The sequence below is a fragment of the Callithrix jacchus genome, chromosome 5 (assembly GCF_049354715.1).
Source record: "Callithrix jacchus isolate 240 chromosome 5, calJac240_pri, whole genome shotgun sequence".
In the NCBI taxonomy this organism is placed as follows: Eukaryota; Metazoa; Chordata; class Mammalia; order Primates; family Cebidae; genus Callithrix; species Callithrix jacchus.
The window spans coordinates 13,915,175-13,937,781 of record NC_133506.1 but is presented as its reverse complement, the minus strand read 5'-3'; the positions used below and the strand labels follow the sequence as shown (position 1 = coordinate 13,937,781).

Below are 22,607 nucleotides of genomic sequence, written 5' to 3'. Positions count from 1 at the left end.
GCTGAGGCTTCAGACATGGTGGAGTAAAGAAAAGGACAGCTCTACTTTGCCTGTGAATTCCAACCAAAATAATCCATGGGAAAAATAAAATGGTCATTTTAAAGCAGATACATTTTTAGTAAATTTGTTTTGCAGAAATAGTACTGGAATAGTTTCCAACACTTATTCATAAAGAGATTTCTATAAAATGTCAAATTTTCTTGAGAAATGGGAGAATATGGAAGATAGATTTCATGTGTACACAGAGGAAGGCCCTAGGTAGCCATGCCTGATGCTGCGAACCAAAGTTTGACAGCATAAACTTACATTCAGCCTTTTGTTTTTCTTATGCAGCCAAGCTGTTTCCTTCAAATTGGAAAAGTAGAAGACTGAGAGAACCCTGAGTCTTTTATATTAGCACCATCTTTCCTGGCTCTTCTATGTGTTTGAGTTTTCAACCCCTGACTTAGAATACAGCAACCATATAATAAATACTTGTTGAATTTCAAAATCAATCTATCTTTCTTCTTCCTGATTTATATTATCTCTGGATTCTGCTCATAAAAATTTCTTTTCCCATAGGTTTAAAAGCACTTACAACATCTTTTCCCTTGCTTTTCCCTTTCTTTCTTCTGTCTTCCTTTACTCCTTCTTCTTTCTTTCCTTCCCTTCTTTTCTTCCTCCCTTCTTTTTCTTCCTTTCTTTTCTTCCTTTTTTCCAGCCTTCTTTCCTCCTCCTTTTCTTCCTTCTTTCTTTCCTTTTCTTTCTCCCTCTCTTCCTTTCTTTCCTTTTTATCCTTCTTTCTTTCCTCCCTTTTTCCTTCTTTCCTTCCTTTATTAGTTTCTTTCTTCTTTATTTTCTTTTTATCTTCCTTTCTGCTTTTCTCCCCCCTCTCCTTTTTCTTTTCCTTTCTTTCTTCCTTCCACACTTCCACATTCTTGTAGCTGCCATACCTGTCTGTATATCACACCACTACATACAAGCTGTCCATTCATCTCCTGCCCAGAATATAGGATAGTAAGATAATAGTTTCCAAGATGGAAAAGGCTTGTCTCTTAGCAGAAGCACCATTTTGTTCAAGGAGCACCTTCCTCAGAAGCATTTAGGGAGTTCTTTAAAATATAGAAACCAGAGCCTCTCCCCAGACACATCAACTCAAATTGAGGGGTATAGAAATATGGATTTTATCAAATGCTTCAGGTGATTTTGGGGTACATTGTGCTTTTAAAATGAATCTAGCCTTCTCTAAATAGTGAAGCATGAAAGGTGGGTTCTTCCATCAAACCCTGAGATTGCAAAACCAGACCTGATGTGACCCGGATCATGGGTGCAGGGGTACTGCATAAAGGTCAGAGAGCATGCAGGAGGCTGTGATGCAAACGAGATAAGACAGAGAGAAGTTGGGGCCAGGACCTCTCACAGCACAGAGACTTAGGAGACCAGCTGAGCAAAGCTCCTTATCATGTGGTCTGTGAACCTGAGAACAGGAGAGAAAATTCTGCCTTGTTTGTCCTAAACTTCGACTGAAATGTTTCACTTCCTTTAAATATGTACACAGGCTACAAATCACAGAAGCATTAGAAGGCCATGATGTTGCCCCTAAAAGAAATCAAATATTTGTATATCCTAGGGATGCCCTCTAGTACCATTTTCACTCACCACTTCTTCAAAATTATTATATTTTTAGCACCGCACTTTATATCATTCTATCTAATAGACTACTAGAGAAATACATCCATTACTTTAGTACAATTCCAAAAAAAATTTTTGACATGTAGCTGGTTTCCCTTATAAACCCACGTATTTTATCTTACTGATTTGAAACTATTCTCAGGAAGGAATCCATAGGCTTCACCAGACTGTCAAAGGTCCATCTGCCAGAAGCCCTGGCTTAAAGGGACAGGCAAGCTGTGATGCAAGCCAGCCTGGGTTTACAGCTCTACCGCATCTATCCCAGAAACGGAGACAGAGAGCAGAGGTGGGGAAGGCCCCTAAGTGCATTCAGCAGCAAAGCTCTTCCTCCTAGGTGTCTACAGGCACAGCCTGCAGCTTATACACCAAGCCCACCAGCCTAGCCTGCTAAGAAGCATCCATGATTCTTGGGCCTCGACTGAGATATTCAAGGCTAAGGGATCATCTTCTCCAGGAGACTGAGCCCCCCATCCAGCCTCATGCCTGGGTGTCACCAGGCCCATGACCTGCCTCTAAAGTCACTTTGCAGTTATCTTTTTTTTTTTTTTTGAGACAGAGTTTTGCTCTGTCAACCAGGCTGGAGTGCAGTGGCACAATCCCAGCTTGCTGCAACCCCTGCCTCCAGGGTTTAAGTGATTCTCCTTCTTCAGCCTCCCCACTAAGCTGGGATTACAGGTGCCCACTGCCACACCTGGCTAATTTTTTTTTTTTTGGTATTTTTAGTAGAGACAGGGTTTCACCATGTTGGCCAGGCTGGTTTTGAACTCCTGACCTCCAGTGATCCGCCCACCTCAGTCTCTCAAAGTGCTAGGATGACAGGTGTGGGCCACTATGTCATCTTTTTACACAGCAATAGAAGTGCTGGAATGAGGCAGTCATGCTGGCTGAAAAGTGAAGTAACACATTCCTTTACGGAGGGCCTGAGAAGGACAACTAACCTCTCATTAAAAACAGCGATGCTTGGTTCCAGGCTGAAGGGCCAGGCACTGTGCAAAGTCATTTATTCATCTTCGCAGAAACCCTACAGAGTCAGAGGTTTTTTCAATGTCCATTGTTAATCTCTGCTTTCTAGATGAAGGGAAGAAGGTTCTGCAAGATCGATCAATGTGTAATATTAATATCCATAATTACCAATAATTACGGATTATACGTGTTAATAATGTAGATTCTAATTTTGACACCAATATCATTTATTATATTAATTATAGGTAATTATCAGTTACCAATAATGTTCATAGTAGCTAATAGAATTAACAATATAGCATCCTGTCCTGTACCAGATCATAGACTGTGCATTGAACTTTCATTTTTTCACATCATGTTACACAATCCTCTAAGATGGGTTCCATTATTATTGTTATCTTCTAAATGAAGAAATCAGAAACTAAGAACTTGCCCAGATCCCCAGCAAGGAGCTGGCTATTCCTTGGGGGATGGTATTTGGACCTAGTCTTCTCTGACAGAAAGCTCACATGTTCTCCCCTATATCCAAGGTTTCTGGTCCTCACTGTATCACTTATGTTAATGTTAACACCCCTTTAGCCCTACGTATGCTTGGCTAGTTGTTAGTACGGAACTAGTCATGGGACCTTCCAGGAAAAGGGAGGAGCAGGCAGCTTCCATGTCTCAAAAGGGTAGAGCTATGGAGTCCTTTCCTTCTGGCCAGAATCTTGCAGACCTTGCTCTGCTATCCCCCATGTCTTCGGCAACTTGAGTCAGCGGCTGAGCAAAAGCCACAAGGACAGTCCCAGGAGGTGTGGTCTGACCAGGAATAAACACAGGCAGGGAACATTTGAACGAAAACGCACAGAAACTTGACAACCAGGACATGCCAGGACATGCCAGGACACGCCAGCTCATGGCTCATAAAAATTGCAACTTTTATCGTGAACATTTTACCTGATGAAAATAATAATAATGAAAATAATAATAATACCTGATGACACTTCTGGGGTTATCTGGGATTGGGTGGTATAGCATTATGTAAGCTCTACTGTGGAGAAAGAGCTGTGAAACCAAAGGCAAAATGGACATTTCCTTGCCCTTATTGGGAGGACGTGCAGGGTAGGGTTAAGGGGAAGAATTTCCCTGGCTCATTCCATGACGCAAAGACCAAGGTTAGAAATGAACTGAACCACCTTGTAAAAAGCATTATATATAAAGTCATCTGTTTACCTCTGCTGCTGCTGTCACAAGCCCATGTTCCTATCAAGGGTTTAAAGCAAACATTGTAAGCGGCTAAAAGAACAACATCGTTTCTGATTCTCTCCTAAGACCTAATTCACTTACAAAATGGGTTTATGAAGTTAAAGTTATGGGAGGGGAGGAGAAAGGGGAAAGACAAGAACCCTTTTATTTAGCATCTTATTCACAATGAAAATTGGCACAGGAGCCAACCACATACATTAACAGAGCTTGGGCAAGTTTAAAGCTTATGAATACATTTCTGTGGAAAAATGTGAATATGGAAAATCCCCTCTCTTATTTTGCCTTTTCCAAAAAAGCAATGAGTTCTGGGCTCAATGTGTATCCATAACCTCAGTTAGAAATGCCAAGTGGGACTGAGCTGGGGGAGCCCAGGTCTGAAGGGAGATGGGGGTCTGCTATCGGGCAACCAGAGGAGAGGCAGGAAGGAGGCTGCAAACTCACCCTGAAGTCAGATTTCATCATAAATTGCAGAGGGGAAGCCCATCTAGAATATGCTGATGTTCTCTGCATCTCTCTGGTGAAGTGGATGTCTGTTGGAGAAGACATATTAAAATCAGAAGAGAAGGAAAGAGATCTGTTTCAAATCTTGCTCAAGATACATTAATTAAAACGAGAGTTATAGGTAGGACATTGCACACAGCAATAACCAGGAGTCCATTATCAAGGTCTTGTCATTGAGTTTTACTCAGAGAGTTTTTCCTTGAGGAAACTTTCAGTATTCAGAGACACAAAGTAATTAACCCTCCTAAAAACTGCATTGCACATAGAAGTTTCTGCCAATGTTCTTCTTGCTTTAGGAGTGTTACAAGCATTAGGTAATGCTTTGCTTGACAGTATCTCTAGAGAAAAAGGGATCTGATGGTTTATTCATAGAGAGGGGAAAGGAGTTTAGAGATAAACAGGCTAAAGAAGTTGTCAACATCTTCAGCGTACCATCCATAAGTATATCTGTCTTCTACCATCTATCCATCCATCTATGTATCCACCCATCCATCCGTCCACTTATCAATCCACCTATCTTTCCACCCAACAAATATTTATTGAGGGCCCAAAAGGCACTTGCTTATGCTCATGCATAGGTGTGTAGAAAGCCTGGGAAAACACTCACAATCCCCGAAACTCATCTTCACTGCTTAGCCTGAAGAGCTACCGAATTGTTGGTTCTGGTGAGAGATCCAGCACGTACGAAGGCTATAAAATAGCAAAGAGATCACTTATGTAACAAATGGAATTCAAAGTAAATACATACGGAAGCAACCACTTTGCTAGAAAAGATCAAATAAGAAAATCTAATGATCAGAAAGCAACAGTCAACACATTTCTAGGAAGCACTTGGCAAGTGGTTATTGACCATCCACTATGGGGCAGGCTCTGGACTGGGCCCTGGGAAAACAGATGTTTCTTCTATACCTATACTCCCTCTACTCACAGCGCTCCTCAAGTCTAATGGGGAAGGCAGACTGGAAATGCCATATGCACATTGCTGTAAGCGCTGCAGGCTCTGTGAGAGCTGGTGCCAAAGCATATAATGGTCTGCAAGCTTGGAGAGAAAGTGGCATGTGCAAAGGCCCCAGGATGGGAATGAACTGGGCACTTCTGGAGACTTGTATGAAGGCCAGTGTGGCTGTAGGGGCAGGTCACTGAAGGCCTTGTCGGCTGTGCTTGAGGGAGTGAAAAACCACTGATGGTTTTCCACAGGGAAAAGACACTGTTACGTTAGCCTTCTGAAACTGTGCCACTGGCTTCTGGGAGTAGAATGACTTCTGGTGGCAAATGGTAAAAGAAAGATCACCGGAACAGTCATTCAGGCAAGATGGTGGTAGCACATGAACTGGCACCTTTCAGGTGGGGATGAAGAGAATGAGAGGAGGTTAAGGGTTATACAGAGGAAAAAAGCACTGCAGGAGAGAAGAAAATCAGAGCCCTCCTTTGGAAGAAAATGAATGAAAAAGGAAGAAAATGCCTCCCTGCTCAGTAGTGATGGAGGTGTCCTAGACATGCAGGGGTCAGGGTGGGATCTGGAGCTGACAACAGCTTGTCCAAGCTCAAGCAGGTTTGAGCCAGGCGTTGGAATGGTTGTGGGTGGACTGTTCTTGAGGCCAGCTGCCCACCCAACTTAGCTATGGGGAGAGAAGATCTGCATCTAGCCAGCTCTCAAAATGTCAGATATATCTCCATTCATTCTCTTTTTTCCTGTAGTCTATTTTTTTTTTCTTATGCTTTCCATACTGTGAAGTTTCTAGGCCTGTAATCCAAACATGAAAAAATAAAGTGGCAAGTTTTTGACACTTGAAATTAGTTTTTTAGATCTATGATTAGAATAAAATTCAGCAGTTGTAGAAATGGATGCTCAAATATTAAAATGTTAAAACTATTTTCAACTTAAGTTTTTTGAGATAGCATCCACTCTGTTGCCCAGGCTGGAGAGCAGTGGCAGGATTGTAGCTCACTGCAGACTCAAACTCCTGGACTCAAGTGATTCTTCAGCCTCAGTCTCTCAAACTACTGGGCCTATAGGCACATAGCACCATACCCAGCTAAGATTTTTATTTTTAGTAGATATGAGGTCTTGCTACATTGTCCAGGCTGGTTTTGAATTCCTAGCCTCAAGTGATCCTCCCACCTTGGCCTCACAGAGTGTTAGGATTATAGGCATGAGCCATCACACCTGACCCAACTTAATTTTTGAAAATGATGAAATAAGAGTTCCGGTAGCCTGGAATCATAATGTTCTTTTTAGCCCAAATCACATATGCCTCACCTTTTCTGGGAAGTGAAAGCTTTCCCCGCCACATAAGGATATGATTGACACTGCTCACATTTGTAATGTCACTCTGCTGGCAGGTTACCTGTCATGCATTGACAGCAGTAAGTTAACAATTACCTTGAACTTTGTGCTAATGAGCCTTCATAAATTACTAATTAGAGTCCCTTAACTGACTAGAAAGTTGAATCTGGACATCACATCCTATGAATTTATCACAACTTTAGTCAATTTATTGTATAAATTTGCCAAGTGATTTTCTTTGAGTAATGCAATTACCATTTGGTCAACCTGTTATTCAAAAGATAACTATGGCCACCACTTCTATAACAGCAAAATAGACCAAGATTCTAAAAGTAAATAGCAACAATCTGTTTACATATCTGATAAGAACTTACAAATCCCCTAGTTTGCTTTTTTTTAAAGTTATGGAATGAAGGTAGGTATGTAGAGAATAGAAGGTGGCTCTTGTTATTTTTCAAAACCAGTTCACCTTTTTAAATGAGTCACATCCCTGTGTCTAAGCCAAGTTCTTCCATGTCCCCACTGGCCTCGGCTTTGGGAGCCCTGGGTGTGATTCATGGGTCATGATCCTGAAGACAGAGCCCTGTATTTCTCCAAAAACAATTTAGGCCCCTCCACCTGTGGTGCAATGCTACAACTCCATATAAATCACCGGGAGCTTTTATGGGTTGACTAACATGTTAACACCCTGTGATCCAGAAATAGAGCTGCCTAAGCTTTTATTCTAGGTTGGGTCACATAAATTGTGTCTCTGGCAGTGGTTCTAGAATTTTCGGTGTCTCCCAGGATGATGGCAGGATGAAACAACAATTGGATGATTAATATGCGTGACTTTGTGTAAATCTTACCCATTTTTGGTTGGAAGGAGATCAATCCTCTTGCCTTTACATTGGCTGTCAACATCATACCATCATTCTTAAAACTGCAAGAACTGTCCCTAGCTCCCATTATAGGAATCAAAAATTATAATATTTGAACTTAATAACTGTGGATACAATGCCATTCAGCCCCATGTGAAGGACTGAATGAAATTCCTATTTATACTTTTTTCATAATATTTCAAATTAGCTCTGCAATGTTTCATATCCAAACCACCTGTAGGCTGTAAAAATCACTTCTTGCCATCTTAATTCCTCAGGAGACTGTCTAATATCATTTAACAACATGTAAAGAGATAAGAAAATGTCCTTTCGAAAGAAAAATCAAAATAAAATGTATTTTAAATTACTTTTTTAACTTTTAGTTTCAGGTTTGTTACATAGGTAAAATAGATGCTGCAGGGGTTTGATGTACAGTTTATTTCATCACACAAATAATAACAATCATTATGAATCCTCATCCTCCTGTCACCCTCCACCCTCAAGTAGCAACTCAATGTATCTGTTATTAAATGGATATGGTTTCGAAACTAACCCATGATGGCAAATGTATGTGAACTATAATCAATTAGTTCCTGCCCAGAGCATGGCTGAAAAGGATACTGGTTCCAAAAGGAAAATTACTGAATTGATTAGTAATGCCATAGGCTCCGAATTGGGGAGTGGTGGCTTTCGAGCCATGTATTTGAGATCCATACCCTACTTCATAAGCCATAAATTTAAAAATTACTTTATTGCAAATAAGATAAAATATCTTAAGATAACACATTATCTAATAAATTCCCATTTTTATAAGTACTCTATATCTCTCCTCAGTCAAGAAAGCCCTATTATCAAAATTCAGAAGAGCTAAGCAGTGAAGAACACCTCTACACAAAATACCCAGATACCCTCCCCAGTGGTTTCCACATTAAACATGTGCCAGTGACTTCCAAATGTTTATTTTTCAGAACCAGAATTGTTCCTGGGCTTTGGATTTTATTTTTAGAGCTTATTAGACAGCTTCATTTCACAGATAATAACAAATTAAGAAAAACAAACAAAAAACCCACTTCTTACTTGAAAAAAAATTATCTTTACATATTTTCTATTTCATTAATGCCATAATTATGAACTCAAACTAGAACCTTAAGATTACTCCTTTTCTTTTTCAATCATTTGACACAATCAGCCACCAAATCCCAGCAATTGTAAGGCTTGACTTCTACTGCTTTCCTAAACCTAACCCCATTGTGGGGGGTATTAGGTTTCTACTGTTGCACAGCAAATAAGCAAAACAATTAGCAGGTTAAAGGAAGATAATTTGTTATCTCACCAATTCCCTGGGTAAAAAGCCTGGGCATGATTTGGCTGAGTCTAATACCCAGAGTCATACTCATTGAAGCCTCTGAAGAAGTTTCTGCCTGTGTGCTCTTTCAAGCCATTAACAGGAGCCAGTGCTGTGGAATTGAGATCCCATTTCCTTGCTGGAGTCAGCTGTGGGCTATGCTGAACTCCTGGAGGCCCACCTTCCATGCCACATGGCACCTCCATCTTCAAAGCTACAATGCAGAATCTTTCTCCAATCAATCCCTCTCATGCTTTGAATCTCAGTCATAAAGAAGATGCCTATCCCTTTTGAAGACTCATGGGATTAGTTCAGATACATTTGTGATAATTCCCTTGCTTAAAGTCAATTGATTTGTGACCTCAATTATTTCTGCAATGTTCCTTCATAGAAGCACTGAGACTAATGCTTGATTGAATAGCTAAGAGAAGATATGTGGATGTAGGATATCTTAGAATTCTGCACTCCACATTTTTCATGCTCACTGCTTTAGATGAGGCCTTCACCTAAATCTTTGTGTAGACCATTACAAGGACCATGTGACTCTGTCTTGAATCAGGTTCTCCCAGAAGCAGAACTTGAGATATAATGTTGCAGGTTTGGGAAGTCCATTTGTAAGGTAAACCCAGGAAGTGTTCCTGAGGAAGTACGGAAGTTGAACAGAAAAGAAAGAAAACCAGTACAAGACTTGTTAGTAAATACAGTACTTCCTCCTTATCCCTGATCGATGCATATCAAGTCTCCCCATGGATGCCTGAAACCGCAGATAGTACTATACATATATACTTATGATAAAGTTTTATTTATCAAATTAGACACAGTAAGAAGTTAACAACAATAACCAATAATAAAGTAGAACAATTATAACAATATATGGTAAAAATCATGTGACTGTTGTCTCTCAAAGAATTTTATTGCACTGTGCTCACCTATTTTTAGATATTGGTTGACTGGATATGTGAAACCACAGAAAGCAAAACTGTGAATAAGGGGGCTACTGTATGTTACCACCATGGGCATCTGGGGCTCATTCCTGCTGACAAGGGTGAAGAAGCTGAGGTATTTGTCTCCACCTCCCACCTTTATTGCTTGAGGGCTGCTCCTTTCTGTTAACATGTTATCTGAATTTTTCTCTTCTTAACTAAATACACAGATATGATCCTGTTGCTCCGCTGTCTAAAATACCTATCTGTTAATACAATCAACAAACATTTATTGAGCATTTATTACATGCAGTGCCCTAGAATAATCACTGTGGACTCAACAGTGAAAAGGCAGCCACTAACGCTGCTTATGATGGAAATGGTCTAAACGTTAAACTTAGGCTGGGCATGGTGGCTCATGCCTTTAATCCCAGTACTCTGGGAGGCTGAGGCAGGAGGATCACTTGAGGCCAGAAGTTCAAGACCAAGCTGGCCAACATGGTGAAATCCCACCTCTACTAAAACTACAATAATAATAATAATAATAATAATAATAATAATAATAATAATAAATTAGCTGAGTGCAGTGGCACACACCTGTAATCATAGCTACTCAGGAAGCTGAGGCATAAGAATCGCTTGAACCTGAGAGGTGGAGGTTGCAGTGAGCTGAGATCATATTATTGCACTCCAGCCTGGGTGACAGAGTAAGACCCCATCTCAAAAATAAACAAATAAATAAAATAAAAAATAAAAGTTAAACTACAAAATTCCTTACCATAGGTCACAGAATCTGGTGCGACTCTAATTTAGAAGTATCTTCTTTCACATTCTCTATTAAAACCATCCTCTATTCAAGTCACCCACAGTCCTCCATGTTCTTGGGAAATGTGTACTTTCACAATTTCATGAATTTTGAGGAAAGCAAAAATGTTTTTCTCTCCTCCTTTTAAAATATTTTATTTCTATAAAATACCTGGCTCAACATTGGCTTCTTCTGAGCATCACCCTGACACCTCTGCCTCTACTGTATTTATCATCCATGTTACTCCTACATCAGGGCCTGCTGCATAGGAGACCCTTGTGGAATAAATACATTTAACAACCATAAAAGAATGCAACAATATCTGAGTGAACTCTTTCTGACATAAATATTTGTTTTAAGATTTCTCTTTGTTTTAGATTTCTATGTATGGCATTACTATATTTAGAGAGGTGATAGAGATGACTACAATACATCCATGAATACAGAAATAGACATATAGAAATAAGACAAGAATAATAATTTTAATAAGCATTTACATTGGTTCTTGATATTCTGGGATTCAGCACAAGAGTTAGCTGACCAATGTGTTCTTGGGACTGGAAGAACTTAAAGCAGAAGTTCTTGTAGACATCAGGGAGAATTAAGCAATACCAAATTCTCAAATTTATGTAAACAATATCTCTTTTTCCAAGAAAAAAAATTTAATATATCCTCATTATGTTTTCCCCTTAGTTTCCTCCTAGACCAAGTATTTGGAAGCATAACAATATTGTATCTGACTTACTAAAAAGGCTACTTTTTAAAAATTCCGACTGGATTCTTTGAAGCCCAGCACACATTGTAAAGTAGATATAAGTAATGTCTGTTAAGCAATAGAAGGGCATTTAAAATCACAGTGGGCCTGTACAGTGAAATATGCATTTTAACCAAAAATGTCCCACATTTGTATTGCCACTGAAAGTGAACTTCTGGACTCAGAAATCTGAGGTACATAGTTGAGATTCCTTTTGTTTCCCTTGAGCCTCTCTTGGTTCAAGAAAACTGCCAGTTCTAGAACACATTTCTCTCACTTAATACTTTGTTTTTCATAGCTGCTATTGAGCTCCTATTATATGCTATGCATTCTACTATGTGTTGAGGTTTTAAGCATAATATTGAAAGAAATGTATCAAAAAAGAAAATGCTAATTCCTTTGTCTCAATAAAAGTTATACCCACTAGATCCCAAATTTTAAAAATCCAATTGGCAAAGGCCTGACTTAAGGTTTGTGTAAAACCTCATTACCTTCTAGCAGAAACTGTTCAGATTTCAGATTAGGAACCATATCCTCCTAATACCAAAAGAATCGTTTTTTGAGTGAAACAGGCAAGATCAAGTATCCCCAGAAGTGAAGAAAAGCCTAAAATACATCATTCTATTAACTTCCTATAATATTGAAAAATAAAGGTGATTCTTTTATTTTAAAAATTACTAAATGTTTTAAATATTTATCTTAATCATGTTAATACTTTTAATTTAAGAATGCAATGCAATAGAAAATTGTTCTATTCTTAAGATTAGTACATGTATTTATAAATAATATTACTTCATGGTTTATTGGAAATTGAATGGTTCAGTTAAAAGGACACAAGTTTAAAGTTGTAAAATAGACATCTTTGGATTCATTATTAACCTCTATAATAATAAGCATGTATGTACAATCACATTTGGAGAAAATGTCAAAGCCTTATTTATTAACTCCTTTGGACACTGAGAGTCTAAATGTGAGGTAACACTGAAGTATCCCAGGACATGCCCCGGTCAAAAAGGGAAAAGTGGCTGATATTTTGCAGCTGTCATTGCCCAGGACCCTGGCATACATGAGAAGGAATATTTTGCTTTGAAAATATTCTCTGTTTTCAGAATTAAGACAGACTTCCCTCTCGGCACCCCCTCTCCTCACCCACAAACCAAAATCCTTCCTGCCATTAATCATGAAAATCCCTTTTGATACAAATAGAAAGTACTCTGTTTCTCCCTAACACACCACATGCTTGGCCTATAGCATGTAAGGGTGATTCCCAGTTAGAGGAGAATGTAGTACCAGGACTAGGATAAATTAGGCAGATATTTGGAAATGAGATAAGGTAAGAGAAGAAAGAAGAAAAGAAGAACCAAGGAAGGAAGGAAGGAAGGAAGGAAGGAAGGAAGGAAGGAAGGAAGGAAGGAAGGAAGGAAAAGAAGAGAGGGAGGGAGGAAGAGGAAATAACCAGATTTTTCAAGGGGGGAAAAAAAAAAGAAGACCTTGTATAACCGGGCAAAAATAGAAAGGTGCAAAAGCTCCAGGGCCTTTGCAACACAGACATTGAATCTGGGCTCTAGCCCTTCCCAACAATGAAACGATAGGGGAATTCAGGGCTTGGGCACTGCTCCGGCATAACTGTGGACAGATTTTCCCCATATGTTTACAGAATTCTGAAAGTACAGAAATAGCTGTTGAACTCTAAGCAGTTTTTGTAAAATTACCCTAGCTTGGAGATGTTTTCATTCTACCCTGGGGACTCTTTGGTGAAATCTAAATAAGTGAAAAGCTTCAGCTATTTTGGAGATTTCCTTGCACTAAATAATATTCTGTAGATTGGATTAAACACTGAAAAAAAATTGTAGATATTTTCACATTCACATAAATCAAAATGGCTGAATGTTTAAAAACAAACCAAAAAAGTGCCCTCTGGCTGAAACCAATTATGGAAATTCTTAGTCACAAGAGATAATTTATTAGATCATTTGTAACAAGCACAATGAGTAAATGAAAACTGATGTCTATGACCTCAGCTACCTCAAAAACTATGATGTTTTCTATTTATAAGAACGATCAGAATAAGGTGTGCACATGGGCCCACGGGAAGAAGGATTGGATGGGGAGTCTGCAAAAAGCCCTCCTCATCAACACCAGGTTATCACCGACTTGGGAGACAGTCAGCTGAATAGTTGACAACTGGAGGTGACTTTTCTTTCTCCTGTGATTCTATTTGTTGACTTCACTGGCTTTCAGGCAATAATCATTTAATTGATTAATTCACAAAGGCAAAGTGAGAACAATTCTCTTCATCTGGTTAGTCTCCATGTATTCTTCAGATAGCAGCTCAAGCATCACTTTGTCAGGGAAGCCTTCTCTGACCACAAACTCCCAACAGAATCAAGGGAAATATTACATTGGATAGCCCCTAATCAACTTCTCTCTGTCCCTTAGGCAAGAATCTCCAGAGTACAGAAACAATGTCTGTTCTGCTCACCATGATAGCTCAGTGCCTAACACAGTGGCTAGCCTTTAGTGAATACTCAGTAAACATTTTTTTTTTGAGACAGAGTCTTGCTCTGTCACCCAGGCTGGAGTGCAATGGCGCAATCTCGGTTCACCGCAACCTGCGCCTCCTGGGTTCAAGCAATTCTTCCACCTCAGCCTCCCAAGTAGCTGGGAACACAGGCACATGTCACCACAGCCGGCTAATTTTTATATTTTTAGTAGAGACGGGGTTTTACCATGTTGGCCAGGATGGTCTCGATCTCTTGACCTAGTAATTTGCCCACCTTGGTTTCCCAAAGTGCTGGGATTACAGGTATGAGCCACTGCACCCGGCCACATTTTAAAAATGAAATAGTAAAGCATTGTGGGGAAGACTTTGATTGCAAAGAACAGCTACTCGACTGCATTTAATAAGCTGTCCAGAGGCAGGTGTTTCCAGAGTTGGTTACTTGAGCAGATCAACCATGTTGGGACACTTCACTGTCCATCTCTTAGTTTGCCCCTTATAGTCACAAGGTGGCTGCAACAATTATGAGCAACATATTCTCGTACAACTGGCTGTACAGCCAACAGACAAAGAGGTAAAGAATCACTTCTCAAACATCAGCTTCTTACTAGAAAATAAAATCTTGCCGCAGGGATTTTCTGTGCAGACTTCTCCCTCAGTACTCATTGGCTGGGTTATGGTCACATGACCTGAATCTATTTGCAAGGATGGCTTGAGAAAAGATTGTCTGGCATTTTCCTTACCTATAACAAGGAGAGGACTCTACAGACAAGATAAAAGGATGAGCAGGTGGCTATTGGATAGTAATCAAGTATCTTCTGGAAAAGCCTACAGTTGTATTTTTTACTTACCATTATTTTTAAAACCCGTCAGTAAAATATGAGCCCTGTTGTAGCATAAGAACATGGGAAGAACATGTTCCTCATAGAGCTTTCCCTGGTCCAAAGGAGCAGATATGCAGGTGAACTCAAAAATACTTCATGAATTATTACACCCTGTGTCTGATAAGAAAAAAAAAAGTGCTATCAATATTATGAACTTGAAAATTATTTCCAATCCCTGTTAAATTGGAGATTCACATGAAAGCTGTACCCCGTGCTATCTTGCCATCATTGGCTGGTGTTATTTAACTTGTGGCTGCTGTCCATTAGTGGCTGTCTTTACAGCACAATGGTTTTGTTGAATCTGGAGAATAGTATTCCATACTCTTGTTAATTTTTTTTTCTATAAATGAAAAAGCTGCTTCCAAGCACCTACTAGATCAACCAAAAAACCCTGTAAGCACAGTTAAATAAACATTGTTTGGAGGCCAAAAGAGTTATAGATTGAGTGATGTATTGACAGAGCCTCTAGAATGTCTTTGCAAGTTTACTGAAACCCAACGTTATTGAGAAGTCAAAAGACCCAACTTACTTCATGACTCAAATATGGACTTTAATTGAAGTGCAGACACTGGAGACAGATATTATGTCTTTTATTACCTCCTCCCTCTGTCCAGATTAGTTCCACTTCTAACCCTGGTTTAAAAATTCCTCTACGAGGGGATAAGGTGCTGAAATGTTCTGTTTTAGCTTTGCTGGCAAAAATTTGACATACCTGGGAATAGAAGCCACTGGTACCATTGACTTGGAGATGAAAGATGAGTTCCTTCTTCAACTCAGAAAGATAGAAACATGAAGGCCCCACTCAAGGCTTTCCCAGCTCTCAAAGATTAGTGAGTCCACTGTCCCTTGGAACTGTTAATCAGATCAGGTAAATTCATTCATGGGCTAAACTTACACTAGTATTGCCAAGAGTCATGAGACCTTTTCAGAGTGGGACATCTTTACATACTCTGCCCCTTGGGATCACTTCAAATTTTGTTCAGGGATGTGAAGTGACCCCCAGGAAAACCCACCTGATGGTCTGGTGTTAGAGGAAATTCCTGGTTTACTTTGTGGCTGCTTCACAGGAAGAAAAAAAGATGTTAATTGTATTCTTTAGGCTTTTCTCTTTCCTGGCTACATTAACACCTACTATGCTTTGTCTTCTCTTAAACTCATTTCCTATATTTATAAGCTTTGTTATTTCTAAAAATTTTAAACTGTACCTTTCTAAGAATATGGTTCCCTTTTCCCTCCATCCTGAAAGGTCCCATTCATATTCCTCTATGTGCAGTGATTTGCATGTTGTTCTCTGTGACGTGATGAGCCTCTCAGAATGTTTAAAGAAACACCAAAGGAGGTTGGTTTGTTCACATGAGTAAACATTAGAGATGGCAGCATTTCTCTGAGGAAATTTGGAGAAGATTTAAGTCTGAGGATTTGACATTTCTCAAAGTAACTGAGTATGTTCAATAGAATTAAACATACTTAGAACACATTTTTTTTAAAGCCAGGAAAATATAAGTGATATATTTCTTTGTGTTGTCCAAAGGCTACTTGCATTAAAATTAGCTGAAGCGCTTATTTTAAAAATGCAGATTCTTGGTTTTCTTCTTAAACATACTAAATTCAGACGTTTTTAGAATGAGATTTTGAAATATGGGCCTTTAGAAATCTATCCTTTTGTCTTTTTCTCAAGGTGATTCTTGCATATCTTTGGGAATAACTGGCAGAAGCCACCTCGAGTCTATTAATTTGCCTGATTCATTGATATGTAACAGAGTAGGTAAGTGGATGATCCACAGGAAAGAGGAGAAAGTTGTTAGTTTCTAAACACAGAGCTGGTCATAGCTATAACTCAGAGTGTATAGATGAAGGGTTTGGAGCTATCTTTGTGCCATGGACTTCTTTGGCATACTGGGGAAGCCATTATATCCTTTCAAAAGCATAAAACAATACACAGATTATGAAATAAATTATGTTAAGGTATAATTTTATATGTAGACCCCTTGGGGATCTGTGAACAGCAGATTAAGAATCCCTGAGCCAAGAGATAAACTTGCCCAATTATCAGAAGCCTGCTAAGTGAGAATGATAGATCAGAATTGGTTAGATGCTGTGTGAGGCTTGCAGTATAAATGAGCACCTGCTTCAGCAGGAGAGTCTAACAGTGCATCAGAAGGAAGAGTCATTGAAGATAATAACAAAAGTGTTTAAAGATGGAACCCACTGCAAAAGGGCAAAATACATGCCCCAGTTCCTCTTTTATTTCTCTCTTTGCACTGGATCCTTCCCCTCAGCCTACACAAACAAAAATTTTCTTCCATTTTAGAAGTCTTAGCTTGGTCCTACATCTCCCTCTAGCTACCATCCTACCTCTCTCTCTTTTCTGAGTAGAGCATCTTAATAGAAAGAGACATCAGCACTTCACTCCTCTCTCACCTGTAACCTGCCTCCCATCTTCATTTCCCCACTGCGGTTTTTTTCTGCCGAAGTCAACAGCATTTGACACTTCGGACCACTCCTTCTGTTTCGCATATTGGTTTAGTATCCTAACACCTCTTTGCCTGGTTTTCTCACTACTGCAGATGCTCCTTTTTGGTCTCTCCTCTGTTCCCATTTCCATCACTCCCTAAATGTCCTCAACCCTATTTCCTTCACATTTTATCTATTCCTTCTTACAATTTTCACATACTGCCTGATCTTAGGCCTCCATTCATTTCTCCGAATTTATTTCACCAGTTGCCTAACTCATCCTCCCAACTTTTGCTGACTCCTCTGATCTATTCTCTACGCATTCCCAAACTGGAAGGAAGCATTCTTCTCCCGAGAGCTGATCCTTCCCTTGGTTTTCATTGTTTGCCCTAGTTTTCTTCCAAAATATTCTCTTGAAATCTGTGCCTGTCTGGGTAAGGTATGTCTCTGTGTATCCCCAGAGTACCTTGAGACCTAAGTGATGCTTTCAATGTTGCCTCATTAACTCTCTTTCTAGACTATGAGCTCCTAGAGGCTTCATAGGACTCACCCAGTCTTTTATGTCTCTCCTCATATCACACATAGGCTATAAATTTTTAATCGAATTTTTAAAAATCACTTAACAAAAGACTAATTCAGTAAACAAAAGCATAAATAGGATAATCATAAACTACTACCAATCATTCTATACCTCTTTGGACAATAAATGCTGTGGGAATTTTTGTGCAATTTATTCATTCACTGAACACATAATTTTGAGTGGCGTCTACATACTAATATTCAAGACATTGGGGATTCAGTGGTGAATAGATATTCCTGGTTTTACCCTCATTGAACCAAAAGAGTAATGAGTAAGGCAGATGATATAGTTTAGCTGTGTCCCCACCCAAATCTCATCTTGAATTGTAGCTCTTATAATCCCCATGTTTTGTGGGGGGAACCTGATGGGAGGTAATTAAATCATGGGAGCAGGTCTTTCCCATGCTGTTCTCATGATAGTCAATAAGTCTCACAAGATCTGATTGGTTTTATAAAGGGCAGTTCGCCTGCACATGCTCTCTTGCCTGCTGCCATGTAAGACATGCCTTTGATCCTCCTTCACCTCCTTCCATGATTGTAAGGCCTCCCCAGACACGTGGAACTATGAGCTCATTAAACCTCTTTTCCTTTATAAATTACCCAGTCTCAGGTATGTCTTTATTAGCAGTGTGAGAATGGAACAATGCAGAAGACAATACATAAATACATGCTAATAAACTGTGATAAGTATATGAAAAGAAAACATCTTGAAGCCCTATGTGGCCAAGGACAAATGCACACTATTTCAAGGAAGGGCTCTGAGTCCCTGGAGAATTGAACTAGCCCTTGCATAAGTCTTAAAGATTTCCTTTTCCCTTAACTGAAGGCTTACTCTAGAAATAATCTAAGAAATTTATCCTTTCTTTTCCTCCACACACTATTCTTAGCCCACTAGACTGAACATCCTCATGGGATGAGTCATGCCACCACTCTCCCCTGAAATCTGGGGTAAACCTATCTTGCCTCACAGGCTGCCTTCTTTATCTGGATCCATTGTGGCATTCCACAAGCAAGGTTGCTTACAGATGACAACGTGATGTGGAAGAAAAAGAGATCTTCTTTTTTATTCATGTCCCAGTTTTACTTCCATCTGCTTTACTCACCCCTCTGAAAATGTTGCCACCTCCTTGAGCCAAGGGGGCCTCATTGGGTTGGCCTGGTTTTCCTGAGATCCATAACAGAGACCCTTTTCTTTGGGGTTGGTGTGGGATTTCTGCTCCCCAAGGCATCCTCTGAGACCAGTAATCAAGGAAACTATGACAGTGCTGTTCTTCTCCTTCCTTCCATGCTTCTTACTTCCACCCTAACTTCTTGGAGCTAGTATGTATCTTTCCAAGGAAAGGAGAGGAAGAAAGTGATGAGAGAAAAGAACAACAACAAAAAGGAGGAGTAATACTTCAAATAAAAGGGGAATGGTGAATAGAAAGGATGGTTAGGCGTGGTGGCTCACACCTGTAATTCCAGCTCTTTGGGAGGCCAAGGTGGTTGTATCACCTGAGGTCAGGAGTTCAAGATCAGCCTGGCCAACATGGTGAAACCCCATCTCTACTAAAAATACACAGATTAGCAGGGCGTGGAGCCAGGCACCTGTAATCCCAGCTACTCGGGAAGCTGAGGCAAGAGAATCACTTGAACCAGGGAAGCAGAGGTTGTAGTGAGCTGAGATCATGCCATTGTACTCCAATCTGGGTGCAAGAGTGAAAAACCATCTTTAAAAAAAAAAGAAAGAAAAAAAGGATGGTTTTTGCTGGATTTTTAATGAAAAGGAATATATTGAAATAGGTGCTTAGCTGAAAGGTATCACCATCCCATCTTGCCCCCAAAGATCACCAGATTTAATAAATGTTTCTTGAGCAACTGCTATGCTCCAGGCATTGTGCACAAGTTCTGTAGTGCACAAAGAATGTTGTAATTATTAAATAAACACATTCCATGAACTTGAGAGGGGGTTATCAGCATGCATGTTCCATGTTTGTCATCATTGTTCTAGGCCAGTGGGTCTCAACCTTGGCAGAATATGAAAGTCACAAGGAGATAATTTTTTTAGTAGCAATGTTCAGGCTCCACCCTCAGATTTTCTGACTTATTGATTTAGGGTGGGACCAAGACATCACTAAGATTTTTGTTTTCGTTTTTGTTTCTGAGACAGAGTCTCACTCTGTCACCCAGGCTGAAGTGAAGTGGCATGATCTCGGCTCACATAAACTTCCGCCTCCTGGGTTCAAGTAATTCTACTGCCTCAGCTTCCTCAGTAGCTGGAATTACAGGCCCATATTCGCACACCCAACTAATTTTTATATTTTTAGTAGAGACAGGGTTTCGCCATGTTGGCTAGGCTGGTCTCAAACTCCTGAACTCATGATCCACCCGCCTTGGCCTCCTAAAGTACTGGGATTACACATGTGAGTCACCACACCTGCTCCAGACATTGCTAAGTTTGTAAAAGTTAATTTTAATACAGAGCCAGGGCTGAGAACCACTGGTCTAGGCCATAGGTAGGGAAGGTGGTCTGGTCGCCCTGAAAGGTAACCAGCCTAGATCTTCCAAAGTCCAAGAAAGGACCCCTCTTCCTATACTCAATTCCCATTCTGAACAACATGCTGACTTAGAGCCTTTGGAGGAATTGCTTTTTTTTTCATTTCCCCTCTTCCAGGCACTGATCGCCATTCCCAGCATCTCCATACATTGAATTCCTCTTGCGGGTGCAACACTTGGACTGCACACTCTGTTTAATAATGGGGTTCTCCCATTGGCTACATCCCAACCAATATTCCTGCCCTTTTTCTCTAAGTCCCACCCCTCACAAATAATGTGTATCCAGAACAGGTTGAAATCTCAGTGTTTGTTTTTAATCTGTAATCTATATAATTACATTACTCAGCTGCCAAACCTAGTCCTGTAAAAAAGTAAGAGATATTTCTTTTCCTGAGCCAGAAGGTGGGACCCTGACACTCCCTCACACTTACACCTTGGTTTGAGAAGGAGCCTTTATTTGTATGACAATTATTCCCTAGAGAATATCCACACCTCCTTTTCTGAGCCTTCCTTCCAGGCTGAGCTGGTGCTCATCAGGAAACAAAATCTCATCCAACCAATGGAACTGGCAGTGCCTTCAAAGTAGGCCAAAGAATTTGGAGCTTGTCTAACCAGAAATTCTTACCCACTCCCAAAAAATGCATATCCTGTTCCTCCAAAGGATGGTAATTAGCACCTGCGTCCACCACTGAGCTCCTGTGGGATCTGGCCAGTTGCTCGCACAGCTCCTCTGGTCTGTCTTGGCTTTCTAATGAACCACATTCGTCACATGATGTGCCACCTAATCTAGTAGAGAGGGTGTTGCAGGACTCCTTGAACTTAGGTGTGACTGCCTTAACAAAACCATTAGAGAGTACACAAGAAAGGATGTGGCTAGAACATAGCTGGGGGTGTCATCCAATTAATTTGACAGCCACAGATTCCTTCCCAGAAAGATTATAACATCATAGAATACTGAAGCTTAGAGAGGACCTTAGAAATGATGTGATCCAGATGTTAACATTTAGGACCCCTTGCCTCTGATTAGAATCTGTCAAAAGCAATAGACCTTCTTCCCAGAAAAATATGTATACACACAAAGTTTTTTTTCACAACTTCAGGAGGTTAAAACACAAATTCCATTGACTGAGTTTATGAGCCCCCTAGATAGGAAGCCTGACGCAGTCTAACCCTCTCCCCACCAGCCCCGTACACTTATACAGATATTACAGGTGAGGACACTGCGGTCCAGAGAAGAATGAGACTCTCCAAATGACTCATAGATTAGTAGCAGAAACACAAGCTCCAAAGTCCTGATTCTATCCCATAAGACTCAACCAAGACTGCTGTTCTACTACCTCCTTAGAAGATGTTTAGGGACTGACTTTTTCAGGGACTATTGTTCTTCATCTGAGGATTCCTGTTGGTGGACTTTTCTCTGTGTGCACATTGTGTCTTATTGGCAAGATGGGCAACCATATTCCTTTTACTGGGCAGCCTCTTTCTTAGAAGTAATGACTTAATCTGCTCAAAATATTGCCAAGCATAAAGTCAAGGGGTGAGCCTAAGAACCTTGTCTTCACCAGAGCACCACCTGGTGGAACATTGAAATAAATTCTATCTAAGCCCAGGGAAATGCCTAGGATACAGGGAACAGCATTTACTATTTCTTCCATCTTTGATGCCAGGACAGTAGTTTTAATCCAGATTTCTGGCCTGAGTAGTTTTCAAAATATTGCTGAATGAAACCAGATTCAAAGATTATGCGATAATCTGAAAAACTCAAAAATGTCCTAACTCTTTATACAAAAGTGATACTTTTGTCCCCTCCCCCACCCTGCCTTTTAACAACAGATAAATCTAAAAGCAAGGGGGGAAAGTATTTCTCTTGGGGTAATAAATTGCCAGCTATATTTGTTAATTAGAAAGAACCTCAAGTGAGTGGAGTTTTTTAATACTGTCCCATTATCTAGAGGCAATGAAATTCTATTTCTATCTCTGCCATCTGGGGTGAATAATCCTGGGTCAATCGTTTAATTGCTCTCATCTGTGGCTTAGAGGTAACTGGAGGCAGTGACCATGGCACTTACTATCTGTATGACTTCTTGGACACTCCAACACTTAAACTTCCTGTGCCTCGATTTCTTCTCTAAAATAAGGAAGACAATAATATCACACATCTCTTAAGGGAGGATTTACTTACATGATGTGAGTTTTGTTGGAAAAGCCCTTCACAGCATCTGAGACGTCTCAAGAGACAGATACATTTTTTCTTAAAACATTAGTTGTTGGGGAATTACATGAGATATACATGTGAAGCAC

The 22,607-nt window shown here is 40.0% G+C and overlaps 1 long non-coding RNA gene across 1 annotated transcript; it reads right to left on the bottom strand.

The window, feature by feature from the left end:
* Nucleotides 1–1,627: 1,627 nt before the first annotated feature.
* On the bottom strand, nucleotides 1,628–8,142 carry LOC144582849 (uncharacterized). Its single transcript, XR_013536318.1, has 3 exons — nucleotides 4,988–8,142; nucleotides 4,321–4,409; nucleotides 1,628–2,760 (listed from the first exon to the last, which is right to left on the bottom strand). It is a non-coding gene; the product is annotated as an uncharacterized LOC144582849 (long non-coding RNA).
* Nucleotides 8,143–22,607: the final 14,465 nt, after the last annotated feature.